Consider the following 16482-nt stretch of genomic DNA (forward strand, 5'->3'; position numbering starts at 1 on the left):
GCTAAATTAGCTAAATTTTACTGCTCTTCATATCCATTAGCACAAATGAACAAATATTACTCAGACGGTGTGGCAGGTGTTTTTCACATGATTAAAAAAAGGATCATTTGTGTCCATGAACACAAACGAGTCGTGTTCTGTGACTGTTTTTAAGGCTGCTGTGATGCTCTGCTGTGCACAGTGCTGTTGGGGCTGAACCGTTACTACAAGTCTGCCAATATAATTATATAAACACTAGGGGTGCAACGATACACAAAATTCACAGTTCGATATTTTTTCGATACAAAAAATTGTTCATGCTTTTTTAATTTGTCATTTATTAAAATTATAAATATATATTTTAACTCAAACTTACAGTTTTTAAATTTAATGTTGCTGAAACAACAAAGTCATAAAAAAATAAATCGCTCTGATGGAGAAATCACTCATCTTTGGAAAAGAGAGTTTATTACAGCGAAATGGCTCTTTCCAAAATAAAAGCTATACTATACGCTTCTTCTGGGCTATATTCTCAGCAGCATATTAAACATATCAGGTCCCCATAAGGAGAATCATGTGCTAACGGCTGTCTAAATGACTCGGGTAACGTTTGTAGCATGCTGCTTGTTGTTTTTGTCTGCTTCCACTTGTCTTTGCACTAGGATGATGTCGGAGTAAATGTGCAGTCATATTCGTTGTGTTCCCACTAGTGCTGTCAGCCTTAATCTCGTTGAAATGACGTTAACGCCACAACACGGCAAATCTCCGTTAACGAGCTACTGCGGATCGCCCCGTGCGTGGGGCTGGACGGCGTCAACACGTTAACGAGCTAACTGCGCTAACGCACTAGTTCCCATGTAATTGAGCATTGCTGGCACATCCAACATACTGTTTTACTTTAGTCCATGACGCGCTTACCTTCAGGGTCATACGTCACATGAAAACCAAAATAGTTCCAAACGCCAGATCTGAATGAGGGTGGGGGAGGTTCAATTTGCCATGTTGCAACGAGCTTAGCTTCTGTCTTGCTAGCTTGCGCTGCGCTCAGTGAATCTGCGCTCGACTACTCCGCCTAGGTTGCACAGTCGAGCGCAGATCCACTGAGCGCTCAACACAGACAGCATCGTCAGAAGGAAAGTTGATAAAATAAACTAAAAATTTTGTATTGTTCGATACGCATGTGTACCGAACCGAAAGCACTGTATTGAACGGTTCAATATCGATACGAGTATCGTTGCACCCCTAATAAACACAGCACCTAGTTTCATTTTTCCATTAAACTCATGTGAGTCTTCTTAGTATCTCAGACCTGCAGACATTAAAGTAAAGCTGAGAAAACTCCTTGATCTTCTGACCTTGTGTCAAGCATCTTCATGAAGGCGTGAGTTACAGCCGGGCTGCCCAGAAGACCAACATTTATCACTTTGGAGAAGCCTTCATGTTACCCGCCTCCCCACTCACCTCTGGGACCTTCAGCGTTTTAGTCTTGTTAACACAGACATAATTCTTTTAACGCTGAATCATTAGACAGTCTTGAAATCTACTTGGCATCATTTATCTGTGGTGTTGTGGTTCAGTGTAGATCGTTGCCAGATGGTTTTACCTCAAGTAGAGAACGGACAAGAGAACTTTCTCAGGTCAGATAAGTGAGTTGGTTCATGATGATCCAGACATTCAAATTTTACATTCTCTTCTTGTTTTTAATGTCCACTTCACTGCATGCTTGAAAATGAGATAAAAGAAGAAGAGGATTCAGCGATAAAGTGATATACATATAGAAAGGGAGGATAAGCACACTCTGTCTCGAGGTTCTCAGACACAATGCAGTCACGTCAATGCGGCGACGTAGCATAACATTCAGCTTTGATGCATGTGGTAATAAGTCATCAGAGCTGTGAGAGCTGAAGGACCGAGGAAGGTTTATTATCCCTGTCTTCACAGCCAGAAGCTTCACTGAACCTCAAAATTTACCGGATCACACAGATGTCCTGAACGTTCCTGTAGTGACTGTGCAGATCATCAGTATCCAGGGGCCGTCCTCTTCAGACTGCTTTTGGCCGAAATACAAGACAGTAGATTAGATTTGAAAGGGTAAGCAACGGTGTAGTCGAAGAAAAAGCAATCGGTGTGTGTTCGTGCTTTATGCAGGAACTGCTCAATAGTGGGTTGTTGGCCCTCATGTTAGTTTCTCATTTTCATTTCTCTTTCATCTCATGTGCATCAGACATTAACAGCTTTACAGCCGTGTCTTCTGTCTGCATAACTGTTAAAATGCTAAGTGCATGCAGCTGTTATAGCATGCTACTTACACTTACTATTTCCAGTTTTGTAAAACATATGGTAAATGGTAAATGGCCTGTATTTGTACAGCGCGTTTCCAGTCCCTAAGGACCCCAAAGTGCTTTACACTACATGTCATCCACAGATTCACACACTGGTGATGGTGATGGCAGCTACATTGTAGCCACAGAGGGGAGGCTGCCGGACACTGGCGCCACCGGGCCCTCTGACCACCACCAGTAAGCAACGGGTGAAGTGTCTTGCCCAAGGACACAACGACCGAGACTGACCAAGCCGGGGCTCGAACCGGCAACCTTCAGATTACAAGGCGAACTCCCAACTCTTGAGCCACATATAGCTACAAGAAGTGCTCTATTTGTACCAACATGGTTCCTAAGAAGAACAATCAGCAACTTGCCAACCACAAGAGGTCAAAGTAGTATTTGGTAATTGCTAAACTGCTTAAGCTAGCTAGAAACTAGCTAGCTTTTAGCTAGCTAGAAACTAGCTAGCTTTTAGCTAGCAGGGAAATTGTATATTGGTGGTAAAAATAAAAATGCTAACGGGGCATAGCCAGTGTTGCCAACTTAGCAACTTTGTTGCTATATTTAGCAAGTTTTCAGACCCCCTTAGCGACTTTTTATGTAAAAAGTGGAAGGGAAACTTCTGACCACTTTTTGACGTGAAAGCACGTATCGCTCGTACTCTCAACTAGCAGCAGGTGCTGCCGCGGGCACCTCACCCGTGCCAAAGCGCTCACAGGCGGCGAATCGTCCTCACACAGCAGAGTACAGCAAACTTATTTGAAATGCTACTGTACGACTAAGTATGTCAGCTACATGGAGTATTACATGGAAGAATACTGAAGAAAATATGTCAATTTAAAAACTGGGATTGTTTGTGACTTTCAAAACTGCATCTGAACGTCTAGTTTGAAGCTAAAACACTCTCTGCTTTTCTACTAATGTACTTCGCAGCAGGGAAAATGTCATATAGCATGAAATAAAACACTGATAAATGTCAGAAGAATTCAATTTTGACCAAATCGTATATACATATATTTTTTAAAAAACTACCTTAATGTGGTGTGAACATATCACGGATCATTTTTCTTATGCATACAAGAGAAAAGGGCTAAATGATGAGGACTCATCAGAACCACACGATGGTGTTTCACTGAAAGCTTCCAAACAGAAGTATAAATGCAGGCCTGTCCTCAGAAATATAAAAGATGACACAGAAGGAAAAAGGCTTAAAAAATGATGCCAAAAAGAACCGTAACATAACGCCAAAAGCTAAATTTACATAAAAATATAAAGCATCATAAACCCCCCAAAGCACTGAACATAATGCTGGCATTTCTATCACATCTCATACTCATTAGCAGAGTGCGAGTGTGTTCACCCACTGTTCCTACAAGCTTTGTGCACTAATTAAGAAAACCTGGTGGCTGCCTGCTGGACTTGGAGGCTTGAAACTGTATGTGTGGGTTTGTTTCCACTGTGGTGAATTTCTAAGCTGTAGCTCATCAGACTGAGGTCACTCTGGCTGATCATCACTTTGACGTTTAGGTTTAGGTTTGTGCTTCAAATGAAGGGTAAAAATAATGGCTGGTATGTTGTGAGACAAGCAGGTTTGAGGCACAAATTTAAAAAAATATATACGTAAAAATATTAACTATTTTCCTTGTAATTTGATCACAGTGTGGCTCGAACTACCTACCCTGCTCTGTCACTTAAAGAGATGTTGGCACTGCAATTCTACCAAGTAGACTGATCAGTTCAGTACTTTGATCTTAAAGAGTACGTGTTCTGCTGATTCTCAGCTCTATATTAATATTATTAGACCGTGCTGCAGCAGATTTTAATGATTCAGCACCGCAAATTATACATATCCACCTTTTACTGGTACTCAGCTCAGTCTTTGTCTGAGACGGGCTGTTTTAGCTCCTCCCCCACTTCTTTGGCTGCTCCTCATAACCAGTCTGACAGCAGCTGGGCAGGGCTTCTGTGCTCGGTGCTTTACAAAAAATATCCCCTCCACTGTACATCTGTGTGTCTATCATTACAGGTTTTGCAACCTTTTGCCCTTAATTCTATTTATATTTTACAGTGACCAACTGATTTTTGGGAAAAACAAAATCCGGGTTGCAGTAGGTCCACGTGTCTATGCGTGCAGCAGCAGTTTGGGCCAGATTCATTGCCGGGGGATTGCTTCTTGACTAATTAAGCAGGTAGGCAGCGCAGACTGTGAAAGTGTCTGCACAGGATGAGCTGATGGCCATTAACACGACATCTGCCTCCACTTTAATCTCTCTTAGCGGGAGAGAGACGGATTGCAAGAGACGGAGGCAGAGAAACAGAAATGGAAGATTAGATGGAAAGAACCAAACATTTAAATCAAGACAGCAGACGTGGAAATGTGAGCGAGAGTAACAATGATGGGAGTCTGTGCAAAGAGAAGACGAGCTGTATGAAAAGAGCAAGAAAATTGGAATATGGAACAGCTGTGTCAGCTGGTGTCAGTGTCGTGGGAATAGCTTTTTAGTCCTTTTCAGACAGTTTCTGGTCAATCTTTCTTTAATTTCTTTTTCTCTTGTTGAAGCGACAGTTTTTTCCAGTTTATTCACATGTTTTTAACACATTTCAGCCACAGAGGAGAAAAAACTGTGAAGCCAAAGTTCACATTTGAAAGAAAAAAACAGTTTTTTTTGCTCGCTTATTTTTCTCTTTTCCTGTCTCTGATATCAGGTGTGCTTTCATGTGAGTTGTGCAGACACGATCACCTCCCTCTCCTGTTGAAAAGTAGTGGGCGTGTTGGTTCAGTACAGCTGGATTAGTTTACAGTTGCTCATTTCCTAACCACTCGCAGGATATTTGCCGTGCTGAGAGTTTCTGAGTTCTTTGAAGCGTGCTGTCAAACGCTGCTTTTGCAGACTGCCCAGGAAACTGAAACCTTCAGTTTTCCCAATTTTTTTTTGCAGTTTCTTTTCTGTTTCGTTAAACAATTGACTGTGGGCTGGAATCACATCCTACCCCTGCAAACAGCGAGTCTCCAGATGGAAACATGTTCTCTGAGCTCCTGTTTTTGTACTTCTCTGACAATTTTTGCATGTTTTTCCATTTCTACCCTTAACTTGATTTGCAGCTAACAGCACATTATTACTCGTGTCTGTAAACAATGACAAACACAAGCTTCCTGTTTTTCAGTGATTACTGTCACTGACTCGTCTCTACATTCTGCAGCATAAAGCCATGTTGTGTTAAGATGAGTTTTGTTTTTCTTTTACTTTTTGTTCTTTTGCAGAATAACTCAGGTATTAAATCTTTGCCAAAATTCTCACCTGACCTTTGGACTTTTAGCAGTGCGTAGAATAATTTTAGCGCTTGTTGTAAAACACAGAAACATTGAAATATGAACCTGGAGGCGAGTGGGAGTTTTTAAAGGAGATGTACTCCAAGTCACCGAGGTTATGGAGTAGGCGACTTTCATTGCTAACACTTGTTTGAATTAAGCTGAAAAACTGCAGCAGAACAAAAGTAGGAGGTAATAATAAATACAGAGGACAGCAATACACCATCGTCTGTTGGAATGTTGGATTCTGTTGGAAGGTTAACGTAAAGAGGTCAGCGTGTATCCCTATGAAAGTAAAATAGGAAAAATAAATGCAAGTTTAGGAAATGCTGATGTGGTAAAGGAAGGAAATCTGTCAGCATGAATGTGTGAAATAACTCCTTCATTTCCCAGACTGTCCTGTAATCAAACAACAGAGCTGTTAATTCATAAAAATGTTTTTTTTATTGTTTATTTTGTTCTGTTGTTTAACTGTGTGAAGTATATATATGTGTGTCCAAAAAAACAAAACAAAACTGATGCCCTCCTTAACATTTTCCAAAGCTCTTCCGTCGGCCTGATTGGAGTCGTTGCCAGGCTGATTCCGGCCCCCGGGCCTTATGTTTGATTCAATTCAATTCAATTCAATTCAATTTTATTTATATAGCGCCAAATCACAACAAAAGTCACCTCAAGGCGCTTCATAGATACAGAGAAAAACCCAACAATCATATGACCCCCTATGAGCAGCACTTTGGCGACTGCGGGAAGGAAAAACTCCCTTTTAACAGGAAGAAACCTCCGGCAGAACCAGGCTCAGGGAGGGGCGGGGCCATCTGCTGCGACCGGTTGGGGTGAGAGAAGGAAGACAGGATAAAGACATGCTGTGGAAGAGAGACAGAGGTTAATAACAGATATGATTCAATGCAGAGAGGTCTGTTAACACATAGTGAGTGAGAAAGGTGACTGGAAAGGAAAAACTCAATGCATCATGGGAATCCCCGGCAGCCTACGTCTATTGCAGCATAACTAAGGGAGGATTCAGGGTCACCTGGTCCAGCCCTAACTATATGCTTTAGCAAAAAGGAAAGTTTGAAGCCTAATCTTAAAAGTAGAGATAGTTTGAGACCCTTCTCTTTACTTTGTTTTAGAGATTACGGCCAGAAATGGTAAAATATTCCAGTGTAATATCAACTAATAACTGCTAGTATAAAGCTGTACTGGGTATTTTAAACTGCCCATATGTCACGGCCGAGGCCGCCTCAAAAGAGAAAGGACTCAAATGCTGGACGCCGAACAGCACGTAAGTAGTTTTAGAGACGACGTTTATTTTCTCAGTAAGTGTTCATAAACAGGAAACTGGAATGTGCGTTTAACAAGTGCAAAATGCCACAACTAAACCAAAGGGGTTTTAAGCAGCCTGGGCTAAGTAAGTCATCTGGTGTTGTTCGTTCTGAATTTTCCTTCGCACTGCGTACTTGCCGTTGGTGGTCTGTAGTGGCGTGGAGGGGTGGGTGGTCCGGGTGAGTGATCCGTTGAGGTGTTGAGGCAGGCAGGTGAGTCGGGTGAACAGCCCGTGGGACTGTCAGGTGGTCCAGCGTCCGGGTTGGAGCTCTTCGGCGGATATTTGTGTCTGGCAACTTGATGCGTGGCTGTGAGAGAAACACACAATGAGTCAAGGTAGTTTGCAAAGCGTGTGGTGGCCTGCACTAACTAGGGTCAGCTGGGAGAGGTTGAGTGCGTTGGCCTTACGAGTCCCCGGCTTAATTACCCACAGGTGTGAGCAATACTGTTCTGATACAGAACATTCGTTTTCTTGTAAAATCCAAATAAATCTGAACTAAGCACAGTCATTTGTAATTATTCGGATCATTCAGCCTCATTCCTCTTCTGGCTGTAACTTTATTTTTGTTTGCATAAAGTCTGACACCGCCGTCACTGCAGCTGCTCAGCGTTGCGTTGTAATTAAAGCGCGACAGCACAAACATGATAATAGCAAGTCAGGGGGAGAAGCTGGCTGAATAAAACTTTATTCAGACAAAGGATACAGTTTTTAATTTGAGTCCTCAGCAGATCAGCGCCACCCTTCATTAACCTGCCCCGACCTGTTCATTAATTCACCTTTCTGCTCTAATTGGCTGGCGGTGTGTGTAATGGGCGCTGTATTCTCGTGCTCTCCGTGTAGAATAGAAAAGGAGTGATTAACAAAAGTCACATTGGTAAGAGTGTCATGCATTCGCAGCTCAGGCTCTGTCAGCAGGGTGGCCCTGAGCCACATGTGGGGAATGAATAGTGTTTTCTCAAAAGATGAAAATCTAATTAAATTAAGGAGGAGGGTGTAGCCCTGGCACCGCATTACCAGAATGACAAGTAAGTGGCTGCAGAAACTTGGAGTCTCTCGCCTTCTTTGACCGAGAGGCCAAACGTGGCTGATCGTGTTGTAGACTTTACTGAAGTCTCCGTCGTTCCTGGAAAAGTGAAGTTGCCATTAAAGATGTATTTTTTATGTGTGTGAAGAAACTTTCCATCTTTAAAACTACAGTATACTTATTGGTACCACAGGTTTTGTGACAATGGCATAATGGATGTAATCATGGTTCGGTCCACTAACAGTGGACTTTAAAATGAAACTATCAAGACGAGACTCCCAGCTTTGATTCAAGAGGTTTAACAAAGTATCACATTTTTATATTTGCCTTCGTTTGTTGTTTGTTTGTGAGTCTCTCAGTTTTGTCTTGATTGAAGAATAGTCTCTGTTGGGTTGAGATCAGGTGACTGAGTTGGCCATTGAAGAATATCCCATTATTTTGCCTCGAGAAGCTCATCAGTTTGTGCTATAGGACCAATTTTGCAGACACTGGCTGAATTTGAGCAGAGGGTGTAGTCTTGTACACTGTACTGTTTACTCTGCTACTTCTGTCAGCAATCGCACGATCAATAAACACTAGTGACTCGGTTCTATGATGTTGCGTTCTCCAGATCAGGTGGTGTCATTCGCTCGTTACCTTGTGTGTTCCTTGTCAATTTGTCTGTGTAACCTGGTGTAATCTCTGCCCAACATTCTCCGTGCCATTAGCTCTTCATCCTGTTTTTGTATGGTTTCAGGTTTGTTCTTTAGTTTTTCCCAGTGTAGGTTGTGTTTTAGTTCTGCCTTCGCTTTTGTTGCGTTCACCTTCTGCAACAAAGCTCACTCGCATAACATCCAGTGCCAGCATTTTGGGTCATTCCTCACAAGTAGGGATGGGTATCGTTTAGGTTTTATCTGATACCGGTGCCAAACCGGTACTTTTGAAACGGTGCTGGTACTTAAACGGTGCTCAAACCGGTGCTTAAAGAATGGAGAACACAAACTTTGTCCAAAAACCTCTCATGTTTAACTGTTTTTGGCCAGGGTGAAGGGAGTATCTGCCATCAAACAAGAAGACAGCCGCATGTAGCTATGATGGTGTTTGCTAGTTCACCTTACGTGCATTAATGTAATAACGTGGTTAGCCTACTCAACGTAAATTACACACGAACAACATTAAGCTACTCACGCAGAGAAGAACGGCTGCTGCTGCATCATCATCCTCATCATTTCTGCTACACTGGCAGGGCTAGGGGCCAGGACTCTCCTCTTCGGGTTTTTGGGGGATGTTGCTAACTCCGGGTCCGATAACAGGCACCACACCCGCAGTAGGTACGGTGCATTTCTCGGCTTTTAAAAAAAAAACCCGCTATGCGTCGCCGGGTGTTTCATCAGATTCGAGGTGTTACCTCCTTTGACAGTATCACAGTATCAGCTTAAAGCACTTGTTGCAGCTGCTGAGTTTGCATCTTTTGCTGTGAAGTACAGCCAGACTTTTGACCGCTTCGCCTTGGGCATTTTTAATCTGTAGCTCTGCTCTAAAAGAACGTACGTACCTGGGCCCGCCTACTATCCTCGGAAACGTAAAATGATTGGCTAGAATCTAAAGTGTATCACATCTCAGGAAAATAAAGCTCAGAAATGTGCGCTACTTTTCGGTCTGGTTACTACCGTTTATGTCAGAACCGGTACCCATCCCTACTCACAACACCACACGACTGCTGCCGCAGCCTTGACAGTATCTGATTGTTGATTTGTCGACTTCTAAAGTTTTTGGTATCTAGATGTATTTTAGTTTACTGCCTAATAATGAACTCCTCCACTTGCGTCAACATCTCCTAGATGGACACGATGCAATAAAATGAATCAAACATGACAGAAGTTGTTCTCTTGTTTAATGCCTGCTTACCTGACACAAAGGGTTAAATCAATGTTTTGTTCCTTATTGGCTCTTGATTTTAATTGGTGTTGAGCTCCCACACACTGTCTACTTCAAGTAGTATGTTTTTTCCTTCAATTTGGAAAGGTTTTCTCAAAGCCCCGAGGAGAGCTTTGCAAAGGCCAAAGCGGTCTGAATATTCATGACCACACAAGTTGCACTGGCTATCTTGAAATCTGAAGTTACTACAGTGCAGTAGGTGAGTTTTGTGCCTAGAAAAGGTTACTTTCTATTCTTAGAGTCTTAGTGCATGCTGTTCATGATAGCAAAGTGAGAAACTAATTCCTGTAATTAGGTTCAAATATAAAACACAAGTTCATGTGGAAGGCTATGCAACCTGCACCCACGTTCACTAAGCGTAACCAGCAAAGTCCTGTGCACATACATGTGAGGAATTATGCAGCAGCAGATTGTGGTGTGAGTGCTGGTGTGTTGCTTTATTCCTTTAGCCAGCTGAGCTTATGCGCTTTATGTGTGTCACTTTACGTTCTGTCACATATGCAAATATCCACACCGACACTGTTGCAAACCATGTTCGCACTCGATGAGTCTTAGTTTGAAAGCTTTTTCATGACTTGCTGTTAAGTAAAAGCTGCTGATTCGTCCACATTTTTAAACCTCCATATGCTGCACATCTCCACTCCGCTGAGCTGCTAATTCCTTAAACAGTATTTTTATTCCCCGGTCTAAAAGGGAGCCATTAAAGGATCCGGTTCAGGTGTGTCACCACTGACACGGGATTTTGTGGCTGGAGAATATTTTTATAGCTTTTCAACCTCAATGCATCATCATCATCATCATCATCATGATCATCGTACGACAGAGTGCTGCTGGTACACTTTAATGCACGACTCGCCTCTCGCTGCTCAAAACTCCATTTTTATTTTTTTTAAATTAAAAATGTGAGAGACAAAGTCGACTCTACAAGTGAATGTAGAACGCTGTGTACATGTTTTTATGCACTACATGATCAGATTTGTTTCTTGATGCAACACCATCAAGCATGACTCTTGGACCAAAATGAATTCATCAAGCTCCCGCAGAGCCCTGATCTCGACATCAAGGAGTCAGACTGGGATCATGTAAAGAGACAGGAGGTTTCTTTTAGAGGATAAAAGTGCTGCAAAGTACAGCAGCTCTGCAGAGGGTGAGATTACCCATGATTCATATTTTGTTCATTTCATGCACTATTTTTATTTTATATGTTTACATTAGTTTATATATGATGGTATTTATTTAATGTAATCTTTACCTCACATTGGGGACTGGGTTCAGTGAAGCTAAAGCGCAGTTTTATAGTGCAGGAAACCAAACAACTGCTGTAGCCAGTGTTGGGGAGTAACGGAATACATGTGCCGCCGTTACGTATTTAAAATACAAAATATGAGTAACTGTATTCCGTTACAGTTACCGTTTAAAAAGGTGGTATTTAGAATACAGTTACTTTGTTGAAATAAATGGATTACACGGCGGTACTTCCCTGTTTCATATTGTGGCGGGTCAGGACTGTTTGGGTTTTGTTTGACAGCTACGTTCTGTTGTTCCAGGCGGCAGCGTTACGGTTGCCATGGTTACGGGGTGACCTCTCTCTGCGTGTTTCCTGGGTGAGAGAGCGCCTGTTGTTGTTGTTGTTGTGCTAAGCTAATAGGCAGAATGCTACAGGTATAGCTCTAAAGAATGTAGCATCATGGGCAGTGTAGTCCGTGCTGCAGGGAGAATGGACTGCCATACCCGTTATGTGTCTGTGAGCGAGGGAGGGAGAAAAAGGAAAAGTAGGAGCTGTCATCGAGCAGAAACGGGAGCTGGAAGCATGTAAATATAATAATAACCACTGCAGCCAAGAAGAGTGCCTGACGAGCCCAGTTGTAAGTAAGCTATTAATACTCGACTGTACACCGTGTTCGTGTTTTCCTCCAAAAACAATAAGTCCCGTTGGAGCAGCCTTTCAACGCCTCTCTCTGTCTCTGCTAGCAAAGTTGACCCAGACAACAAAGTAAAGCTAGTTTTCGGCTACGAGCCGACACAGAACCCACCGTATTAGCCAGAGGTCCCTTTACTACGGTTCGGAGCCGCGGACCTTCAGTAACAGTAATAAATCACAGCAATAGAACATTCATGTAGTTGTAAACAGCATGATAATATATTAAGTAATCCAAAGTATTCAGAATACGTTACAGAATACATTTTAGGGCATGTATTGTGTTCTGTAATGGAATACATTTTAAAAGTAAAAAAAAAAAAGTGTTAGACCACAGTAGCTAATGCATGCTAACCTAGCATGACCGCTGCTGGTCCAGGAGATCTGTTCATGTCAGAAGCTAGATCATAATCCACTGAAGCTACCGTTTAGCAAATCACTGGGATTGTTCGCTGGGTTTCCTCTGCCTTGAACTATAAAAAGCTTTGAGATGATTGTTGTGAACTTGCACTGTCGAAGGGGAATGGTTGGGTTCAGTCGTGCTTAAAGTATCTTTCATGGCATTGAATAGCATGTGAAAGCATGAAATGCATATTAATTAAATGACTTTGACTTTGTTTCTGTTATTCGTATGCTCTTTCATGAAAGTAGTTCTTTCTCACTTCATAGTCCGGTTCTGGGTCGGAGCGTGTCTGGTATTCTTCTGCTCATGTTTTGGTATAAAACATCTTCCCGTGAGACAAAGTCAACGGTCATTTATGTAAGCTGCATATTCTGACCCATGACTGTGACCTTTATATTGTTGGTGCTCTCTAACTGTCTTTGCAATTATGATGAAAGTAAAGGAGGAAGTGAGGCGAGCTTTATTCAGCCGCAAAGTCCGTGAGACCATGAGTGAGGTTGGGGAGGGCAGATGGGATGAGAAAAGATCAGGGTGTTTGTTTCCAGTTAAAACAAACTGTATCATTAGCATGTTGTTATTGTATTTTGATGCAATTTCTGATATTTTCATGAATCTTAAGAAGGCTAACCTAACATGGATGAAAGTATCTGCTTTGTTTTACTAATTCAGACAGACTTCCTGTGTTTTGGAAGAAAAACAACAAAATGTAAATGTATGATTCATTTCCCTCCACCATTTATGAAACCCAGATTTGTTTGAAGCGAGCAATTAGTGACTACTCGGTTTTTCAATCTAAGCATTGGTGTTAATTTTTCTTTTTTTGTTTGGTCTAATATTAAAAGATATTTCTGATTGGGTGATGGTGAGTTTTAATCAGATTTGCTGTGTTGTGTTTGCTTGATGCCACAATATCAGATGTCAAAACACAGCAATCCATCATAAAGCTTCAGCTTTTGAAGAAAATCAGTGACTTATGACCCTTTTGTCTCCTATCAACCCCACTGCAATCTATTATAAGGTTATTATAAGTTTTTTTTCTTGCTACAAAGAAAAGTTTAACTGCTGACACTTTTAAAAACAGAGGAACAGAAAGAGAGCTAGCGAAGGTTAAGTTTGTTTACTAATGTTTTCGTCTATACGGAAGCATCAAGAGAAGCCACAGCAGGTGATGAATCGCTATATCGCTTTTTTAATATTCTGTTGCCACCTGCTACGTTGCTAAAAGACTAAACCGCGGGGATTTAACATGAAATCGCCAAAGTTCACTTAAGCTGAAACGAGAGCTCGGAGAGCCGAAACGACCTCCAGAGTTCTGTGAAGCTTCATTTGTGAAGGATTTCTGAGGAATTCTGCTGATCCGGTCCCTCGGTTCTTCCCGGTTGTGCTTCTTCTCTCTGCACTGAAAGCGATGACTGTGGGAGATCTGTGCACTGATCCCACATCAGCACTCCCTAATTGGAGAAACTTGGGAAATAATAATATAGGTCTGGGATGAGATGATCAGCTTAGAGGCAGCCTATCCTTCACCTGCTGACCGTATCTTTCTACCTCCTCATCCCAGGTGATTAGAGAAATCTCCCAGACCCTGTCAGAAACTCCGAATCAGCACACTTATACACTGAGGTGAGTGCGTGATTCAATTTCTGCATGTGTGTTGTTTTATGTGTGTTTGTTCTTATCCTGCATGCTTGTGTGAGTGTACCTGTACAACGTCACAGCGGTGCTGGAAGAGAGACGTCTCTGCTAAACATGAAGTAGAATTTCCTCACATGCCAAAGCACTGCCAGCACTCATGTCTGGATCTTTCTTCTGAAATGGATGATGTGTATTTGGTGCTTGAACAGTGCTGAGTCCCGGGGGTGGTGTATGTGACAACAGTTGGTGTGTTCATGATGGCAGCACTTCAGTATGTTACTCACTGTAGCTCTAGTGATGGGTAGCACAGAGACTGTATATAAAGGATGGACATGCAGAGCGTGACACGCTGAGTTTTTTTGATGTTTTAAAACTGGGAGTGATGATTGATGAGAGAGGCATGGATCTAATAGGATACCTGACTTTATTATCTGTTTTATACTGAATGAGAACAAAATCTGCAAAATGACGTCGCACCATAAATGAAAAACTGGTTAGAAAAGTGATCCCTCCTCACCTCTACTGTCCAACAACATGCTGCGTGGACATCTGTTCCTGCACTTCCTGTTATGTGTTTTTGTTTTTTATATCTAAATGTATTAACCCTTTGAAGCCGGTTGGAGCGGGCACGCTCTGTTTTGCGTAACTATTTTTAAATCCCTGTAGAACCGGAACCGCGTGAGCTAGCGCAATAATGTTTTTTGCATATGAAACCGGAGGAGTTGTACTTACATCTTATGCCATCAGCTTGTCCTCGGTCACAGTTTCCTTCCACATAAAGCTTTGCAAAAACTGCATAAAAAGAACTTGCATCAACAAAAACATAATATTCCAGAAACACGCTTTGCCGATCCGATCAGCTGTTTGTAACACTTCCTACGTTGAAACAGACGTCAGCGCGAATGATCGCATGTCCGCCATTTCCTGCCCGAAACCGGAAGTGATGTCATTTTCGCGGAAAATGTAGTTTTTTACTTGTAGGCCTTAAGAGCCTATACTGGTGTTTTTAAAAGTCATTTTTGACTTTATGCTTTTCTGAATAGTTTCTGGGATGCTTAGAACTCGAATTGCACTGCTGGAAATAGTTTATTTTGATGCTGTTTTCTTTGCAAATTTGCATCATAGGATTGTTTTTCGTTTTTCCTGCAGTATATAAAAATTGGTGTATCTCAAAAATAAAACTATGAAGACACTTAAAATAAATTTCCTGTTGTTGTAAACTATTGTTTTGCAACTTTTTTGTATTTACAGTTTTGAGGGATAAACCTCTTAAAGTAGAAATATATGTAAAAAAACCAAAAACGATTTTTAATTTTTTTGTAGTTTATTGCACTTTTTTGCAATTAATGTAATTACTATGCACTTAATGCAGACATATTATTAAAATCTGGGCTATAATGGTTGTATTGATGTATAGCAACTTGAAATGCTCCCAAAAATGGCTCCACAGCATATAAAAAAATAAAGTAAGCTCTGGCGGACTTGGTTCTATGGTAGGTCTTAAAGGGTTAAATGTGCATTTTACAGACTGTTGTCTTATATTTACATTTGCTTCTTTTTTTTGATTTTTTGCAAAGATTGTTTGTTTCTCAAGTCTTGCAAAGTCAAATTTCTCATGTGGAATGTGGTCGAGTGGGAAGATGATTAGGAGGAAACGCCCTGAGTGTAGTTTGTTATGCTTCAGTGAAAGTTGCACAGAGATGCTGTCATGCTCACAGTGGGACCACACTTGGCTTGAGAACCTTTCAACTTTAATCTGAGCAGTTAGAAGAAAAGTAAATGGACTGCATTTGCAGTGATTGAAAACTGGTGTCACTGGTGTTACGCACCGAACACGAAATTATCCAGAATTGACCAGATCTGAACTTGCTGTGTAACATAAACACACACAGAGCCTGTTGCGTTTTTGTGAAAAAAATGAAGTCGACATGAAGCGACGATGAGCTGATCCTGATGTTCCTGAACAAGATAAGAAAGAAACGGGAATCCTGAGTTTATCCGGTTCTCATGACAAAGTGGTAGCAGCATAGCTCGATCCAGGAGTTCAGTGCAGGTCGGTCACAACTACTTTTGTACATATTTGATGATGTCAGAGTTTGAGCTCACGTGAGTGCAGTTGGAACCACGTCTGAGGAGGCAGACGAATACTTTCAGAGAGCCGTCTAGTTGTGTGTCTGAGCTCAAATAGGATTATTTCACTATTTCCACCTCAATGAGATTTCAGTGCTGGTGCACAATTTGAGTTACGAGCACATGTGCTGCTAAATGCAGCGATCTGATTGGTCACATCTGTTTATTAGGATTTAAAAAACTGAATGCTGCAAATTTGTCCAGTGAAATGGAGTGACTGCATTAAGAACCGCTGAGTCAGAAAAATGTTTTAATGCACAAAATATTTGGACATATTTTAAGTGTCTGGTGGAAGTCCATCATCGCTTTTGCTGTTTGAATCAATGCACTGATCTCATCTTATTACCAAGATTTTCTCAGACTCCTGCTGGTCATCATGAGGGCTGCAGGTTAAAGACGCGTGTTCTCCACAGACACTTTCAGTGTCACTTCAGTGTTTATTCCTGCTGTTTTAGTTTTACTCTGTAACCGAAATCATCTCAAATGTTTTCAATCTGATTAAAAAGAAGTTTGTTAAA

The 16482-nt window shown here is 41.6% G+C and overlaps 1 protein-coding gene across 7 annotated transcripts in view; it reads left to right on the forward strand.

Annotated features, from left to right (window-relative positions):
• Positions 1 to 16482, forward strand: part of sgcd (sarcoglycan, delta (dystrophin-associated glycoprotein)) — a 598968-nt gene that overhangs the window by 271876 nt on the left and 310610 nt on the right. For 4 of the 7 annotated variants that reach the window (XM_085173730.1, XM_085173727.1, XM_085173726.1 and 1 more), the window contains one exon: positions 13761 to 13822. The exons of 2 other annotated variants lie outside the window; for them this stretch is intronic. The gene's annotated coding sequence lies outside the window, so the exon portion shown is untranslated. Of the gene's footprint in view, positions 1 to 12120; positions 13823 to 16482 lie in introns of all 7 variants that reach the window. One more of the 7 variants, XM_085173729.1, reaches the window with a different exon arrangement.

This window comes from Neolamprologus multifasciatus, chromosome 10, assembly GCF_963576455.1.
Source record: "Neolamprologus multifasciatus chromosome 10, fNeoMul1.2, whole genome shotgun sequence".
NCBI lineage: Eukaryota > Metazoa > Chordata > Actinopteri > Cichliformes > Cichlidae > Neolamprologus > Neolamprologus multifasciatus.